The sequence below is a fragment of the Mustela nigripes genome, chromosome 4 (genome assembly GCF_022355385.1).
Source record: "Mustela nigripes isolate SB6536 chromosome 4, MUSNIG.SB6536, whole genome shotgun sequence".
Lineage (NCBI taxonomy): Eukaryota > Metazoa > Chordata > Mammalia > Carnivora > Mustelidae > Mustela > Mustela nigripes.
The window spans coordinates 88,593,550-88,600,081 of record NC_081560.1 but is presented as its reverse complement, the minus strand read 5'-3'; positions in this window follow the sequence as shown (position 1 = coordinate 88,600,081).

Here is a 6,532-nt window from a genome sequence, read left to right as displayed (position 1 = left end):
TAAATTCTCTACTCCATTCTCTCTTTTCTCCCTGGGACCCCTATGATTCAAATGTTTGCTTGATGTTGTCCAAGATATCCCTTATCCTGTCCTCATTTTTTTGTTCATTTTTCTTTTTCCTGTTTAGTTTTCCATTTTCCTATCTTCCAGATCACTGATCTATTCTTCTACACTCTCTAATATATTGTTGATTTCCTCTAATATTTCATTTTCATTTCAGTATTGTATTCTGCAACTCTAGTTGGTTCTCTTTTCTATTTTCTCTTTGTTGAAATTCTCACTGAGTTCCTCCACTCCTTTCGGTAGTCCAGTTGCATCTTTAGATTCCTACTTTGAACTCCTTATCCGGTAGATTATTTAACTCCATTTTATTTCATTCTTTTTCTGAGATTTTGTCTTTTTCTTTCATTTGGATCATATTCCTCTGTCTCCTGTGTAGACTGCATGTGCCTGGTGATTTTGACTGGCTAGGCGGAGCTGTGGCCAACATGGGCTGAGGGTTCCAAAGCATTCTGTGCTGCAGCAGCTCTTGTGGGATAGCTAAAGTGGATATGGGCTGGGGTGGTCCTGGACTGTCTATGCAGAGGGCACTTTAGTAGGACAGCTGAAACTTAAGTGGGTACAAGCCAGGGTGTCCTCGGGTACTCCATTCAGGGGTGCCCAAGAAGCCAAGGTGGGTATGGGGCTGGGGAATCCTGTGATGCTTTGTGCTTGGGATCATCCAACCAGTCCTCTGGAGTCAAAGTGAGTGGGGTCTGGGAGATCTCCAGGGCACTCTGCACCTAAGCTACCCTGATGAGTTGTCCAAAGCCAAAGTGGTAGTGCTTCAGGGCTCTTTCTGCCTTTGTCACTTCAGAGAGGAGGCTAGAGCTATAGTGAGGGCTGACCAGAGGTATCTTGCTGTGTGCTGCTCTAGGGCCACCTTGATGGGATCACTGGAATGGTGTGGGCTAGAGGTCTGGGGCTTGCTCAGATAGTAGGCTGGCTAGAATGCCAGGACCCTCATTCAGTCTGCACTATTAAGGCGGAGGGTGAATATGAACCATGATGCTTGTCAGCCCCTCTGACCCAAGGGAACTCCCCACTCACTGGCACAGTTTTAGGGCCAGATCCTTCATATTCTAGTTGACCTTTTAACCCATGGCAATTTTTCTGTGTCCCAGAGCAGAGGAATCTGCTCACAGTCCCTCAGGACTATCCCTCCACACTGCAGTTTGCCACATGGGGTGAAGGAGCTGGGAGTTCTATTTGTTACCATGTCTCTGTCTCCTTTGCCTTTCTTTATGTGGTCTCTCTCTCTTTTGTTGTACAGTTGCTGTTCAGTCAGCCCTCAGTTCTTCATAGATTTGATGTGTCTGTGAAGAAAATGAGTTCACAGTCTTTGACCTTTCCTTTTCTAACTCTTGAAAGTGTTGTGGAATCCACTGCTAAAACAATAGATGCCCAACAAAAATCCTTAGACCCTGCCAAAGTTGTTGATAATAATAGTGCTTAATTATCTCTTAGCTGAGCAAGGAAATGTCTATGCTGTGGTTAACATCACCTACTGCACCTGGTTTAACACTTCTGGGGAAGTTCAAGCTCAGTTACATAAGATCACTGAGCAAACCATTTGGTATAAAAAGATGACTCCTTCAGTGGGGGCTCTCTTTGACTTATTTGACTTTGACTCTTTTGGGTCTTGGGGACCATGACTCCAAAGGGTATTTCAAACATTGGAAATTATCCTACTTATAATAATCATAACAGTCTCCTTAGCACATTGTATTCTCTCAAAGGTTTTCAATATGTGTTCACAGTTACTAACCACCAAGCAAATGATCTCCTTAAGATTGGAACATCAGAAAAGGAATAAAGAGAATTATCAGCCTAAAAAATTGTGAACCTGAAGTCATGGCCTGTGAATATCACAGAGATTAAGCCAAACACAACAAAATTTTCCCAACCCCTTTCTGCCTTTAAAATTTTTTCCTTTCTATAGCTCTTTAGAGCTCCTTTCTATTGGCTAGGTAGGATGCTTCCTAATTTATGAATCATTGAGTAAAGCCAATTAGGTTTTCAAATTTACTCAGTTGAATTTTTTTCTTTAACACCCAGATCAAGTCCTTTTGGGACTGAGCTTTTACACACCACAGAAAGGAAATTCTTGGGCAAACTTGAGAGTCTGCCAACTTGAAAGATGAGTTCACAGCTCCCCAACCATAATACAGAGGCACCATGGGAGGTCCCTCCCACCTCAAACTTTGGCAGAATTTTGCTGATTCATCCTCATGTAAGGGAATTCTTAGGGAGGAGGGGTGATGGGTTAGCTGGGAACACCCTAGACTGTATGATACAGAGAGGAAGTTTGGCCAAGTGGAGCTCCAGAACTGTGGCCTGAATGCAGGCTTTGTTTAGATGACAAGAGCCTGGTGCCATTTATCTCTGAAATAAAGGTAAAGAACTTAGGGATGAATCCACTGGTCTTGCTACATTTTTCTGTATTCATTCCCCTTGAGAAACATATTTTATCAAGTAGGCTATTACTTTGAGAAGAAAGAGACTCCTGTGGGTTAACTATAAATTTAGTTTGGAAAACTAATTTGAAAAACAACACCCAGCTATTGAAGGGAAAAGTGAATTTTCCCTTCCCCAAACTGGTTGATTCTTTGTAGATTTCCATCTCAGAAGCTGCTTCCTGGGAGAACTTTAGCCTGGAGAGGGATGTGCCCTTCACTGCAGGGCATGGCCCATGTGCAGACATTGTATAGTATTTCTTGGTTTTATTTTTCTCCAGCAAGAAAGCCTGGATTAGAGATTTGTGGTGGGAAGAGGGAGCTGACTATTCCCAGCTATTTAAAGCCCAACCTAGCACAAACTAACGGGTGGTTATCACCCTTACCTCACAACTTTCTATCCTTCAGGATTCAACTTTTTTCTCTTCTGAGTATGGGCTAGTCACTTTCTTGGACTACGAGTCAGTGAGGTCAGGCTCCTTCTTGAGCAGTGTCCCCCAGTGGCTCAAGTAGGATTCGCTCAATACATTTGTGAAATGAGCAGAGCAAGTGAATGAATAAGTTAATGAGCCCTTATCCTGGTGTCTCAAAATTTTTTTGTCTGTCTTGCTAACTAAACTGAACATTGTCTTAGGGCAGAAGCTGTTTGCCTTGTTCACCAGTGCCAAGGGTAGTGCCTGATCAAAGTATTTCAAATATGGAAAGGAGGAAGGGACGGGGGATTTTGTTCCTCTAAGAGTTTTTCTCCCAGTTGGGAAGGTCAGATGAGCACATATGGAATAATCTGAGAACCATAAGCAGCTAAGCTGATATTCAGGGATATTCAGAGAGCACAAGATGCCCTGAGGAGATATCACACAAGTTGAAGAGGGACTGCCCAGGCACTTAGAGGACCACAAAGCTCTGTCCCAGGAAGAACCAGCCAGGATGACACACTCTGTGAGCCAAGTTTGGTGCGAACAGCATTGGAAGTTTGGAAGTTTCTTAAAGGAATGGAAGTGTTGCTAATTGCTGATCAAAGGCAATTGGATTTAGTACACCAAATGATTAAGTGAATGAGAGCCCCAGGACCCTTTTCTCCAGCCTCATTGCCTAGAACTAGGCTAAGATAAAAGCAGGGAGAATTTGGTCTCCCAGACAACACTGTCTTAATAGGCAGGACAACAATAGTCACACCTTTTTTTATTAAATCCACTCCCCGCTTTGTAATCTTTAGACACTTGACAAGTGCTTTGCATGAAAGGTTCACTCAGAATAGATGTAACAGCATGTAAGTGTCAGGAAAATCCACTAGATTTCTTGATCAGAATCCCTTGGTAAGTGATGGAATACAAACCCAAATGGAGGCCTAGGCATGGAAAGTTAGGCTACTGTACCCATTAGATTGCTGTTCCTAAATCAAACTAGTATGGGGATGTCTGTCCAACCTATATATACTAAACCTTCACCAATGAAACTCTATTTCTGCATTCCTTTTTTTTTTTTTTAAATATTTATTTATTTATTTATTTGACAGAGATAGATCACAAGTAGACAGAGAGGCAGGCAGAGAGAGAGGAAGGGAAGCAGGCTCCCCGCCAAGCAGAGAGCCCGATGTGGGACTCGATCCCAGGACCCTGAGATCATGACCTGAGCCGAAGGCAGCGGCTTAACCCACTGAGCCACCCAGGCGCCCCTATTTCTGCATTCCTTGATGTTAATCACCTCTCCTCCTGTTGCATATTTATACAGAATATTGGAGAGCTGACCTCAAATGCTAATCCCCTTGCAAAGTTTATTTCTGATTAGCTTTCTTTAAATGATAATTAACCATCCCTCAGATCTGAATTAGAACCAATGTACTCACCTTTATGTGACACAATGTATATGCTAAAGTATTAAAGAAAGTGAATTACAGACAGCGCGGCACAGAGAATTATGAAAATTTCTGAGCTTAGAGAGACTTGGGATTATTGTGCATTGTGGATGGGGTCTTCTTGGGCAATAAGGAGAGACTGGCGCCTGAGTGCAGAGGCACCAAACCTGACTCTACCTCAGATATGTCTGAAATCTCCTATCTCATAGCCATCATCTTCTTGGTTCCTGCCTTATCATCTTATGTCCTGAATTATTTTAACAGCTTCCTAACCAAACCGCCTGCCTCATATACTTCTCTCATCACTCCTCTCTCTGCCAGACAAATCCAGTCTCTTCAAAATCATCTGTGCATTCTCTCTAAAACACAATCTTGCTACAAAACTTGATGGTTTAAAACATGTCAGTGGCTTACCCACTCTTGACAGAATGAACTCCAAACCTCTTACCTCCCTAGCTTAGCTTAAATGCCCTCTATAATTTACCTTTTGCAGAGTCACCTCCTGCCATCTCCTGCTTTGCTACTGACACTTGGATTAATATAGAATGTTCTGGGTTTGCTCTCCTACCTGCTTTATCATGTTCATGTCTCAGTACCTTTGCATCAGATGCTCCCTCTTCTTCCCATTCACCCAACCTCATGTAACCAGCCCCTACTTATCCTACAACCGTTTCTCAGGATATAAAAGTAATATATGGGGGCGCCTGGGTGGCTCAGTGGGTTAAAGCCTCTGCCTTCAACTCAGGTCATGATCCCAGGGTCATGGGATCGAGCCCCGCATCGGGCTTTCTGCTCGGCAGGGAGCATGCTTCCCCCTCTCTCTCTGCCTACTTGTGACCTCTGTCTGTCAAATAAATAAATAAAATCCTTTAAAAAAAAAAGTAATATATGAAAATCAATTGTATATAAATGAGTAATGAACAATTGAAAATTGAATTAATTGTGATAGAATTGTTTATAATAGAATCAAAAAACATAAAGTACTTACCAATAAATTTAACAAAATACAGTTGACCCCTGGACAACATGGTTTTGAGCTGCACAGGTCTACTTATATGCAGAACTTTTTTGATAAGTACTATACTTTAAGTGTACTTTATCTTCCTTAACTTTTTCTCTAGTTTATTTTAAAAATACAGTATATAATACCTATGGCATACCAAACGTGCTAATCGACTGTTTATGTTATCAGTAAGGCTCGTAGTCAGTCAACAGTAGGCTACTAGTAGCTAAGTTTTGGGGGAGTCAAAAGTTATACATAAATTTTGGCATCCCTAACCCCCACATTGTTCAAGGACCAACTGCATATACAAGTCTTACATGTTAGTAACTATAAAACCTTGATAAGAAAAAAAAAAAAAACCCTAAATGCAGAGAGATCCTATGGTCATGAATTAGAGGACCCAATGTTATTAATATGTATTTTTCCCAAATTGACCTATAGATTGCAATCCCAGTCAAAATCCCAGCAGGTTTTTCTCTATGTATTGACAGACTGATCCTAAAGTGTATATGGAAAGTCAGTAGTTCTGGAATAGCCAAACAGTTTTGAAAAAGAAGTACAAAGTTAGAAGGCTTACACTACCTGATTTCAACACTTAGTGGAAAGCTTTAGTAAATGAGGACAGTGTGGTTTGGGCCCAAGAACAGACCTGTAATTCAGTGGAGCAGAACTGAGGATCCAGAAATAAGCCTTCACATATACAGCCAATTGATTTTGACCAGTGTGACAAGATAATTCAAAGGAGAAGGAATAGTCTTCAATGACTAATGCTGGAACAATTGGACATCCAAATGTAAAAAATAAATGACACTCTACCCTTACCTCATGCCATAAATTAACTCAAACTGGATCATAGACCTAAATGTAACCTAAAACTATACAGTTTCTAAAAGAGAAAATAGAAGAATATCTTTATGATTTTGTGTTAGGCAAAAAACTTTAAAGACACAAAAAAGCACAAACCATAAAATTTTTAAAAATTGCTAAACTATGCAGCCATCAAAAGAAATGAAATCTTGCCGTTTGCGACAACATGGATGGAACTAGAGCGTATCATGCTTAGCAAAATAAGTCAAGCAGAGAAAGACAACTATCATATGATCTCCCTGATATGAGGAAGTGGTGATGCAACATGGGGGCTTAAGTGGGTAGGAGAAGAATTAATGAAACAAGATGGGA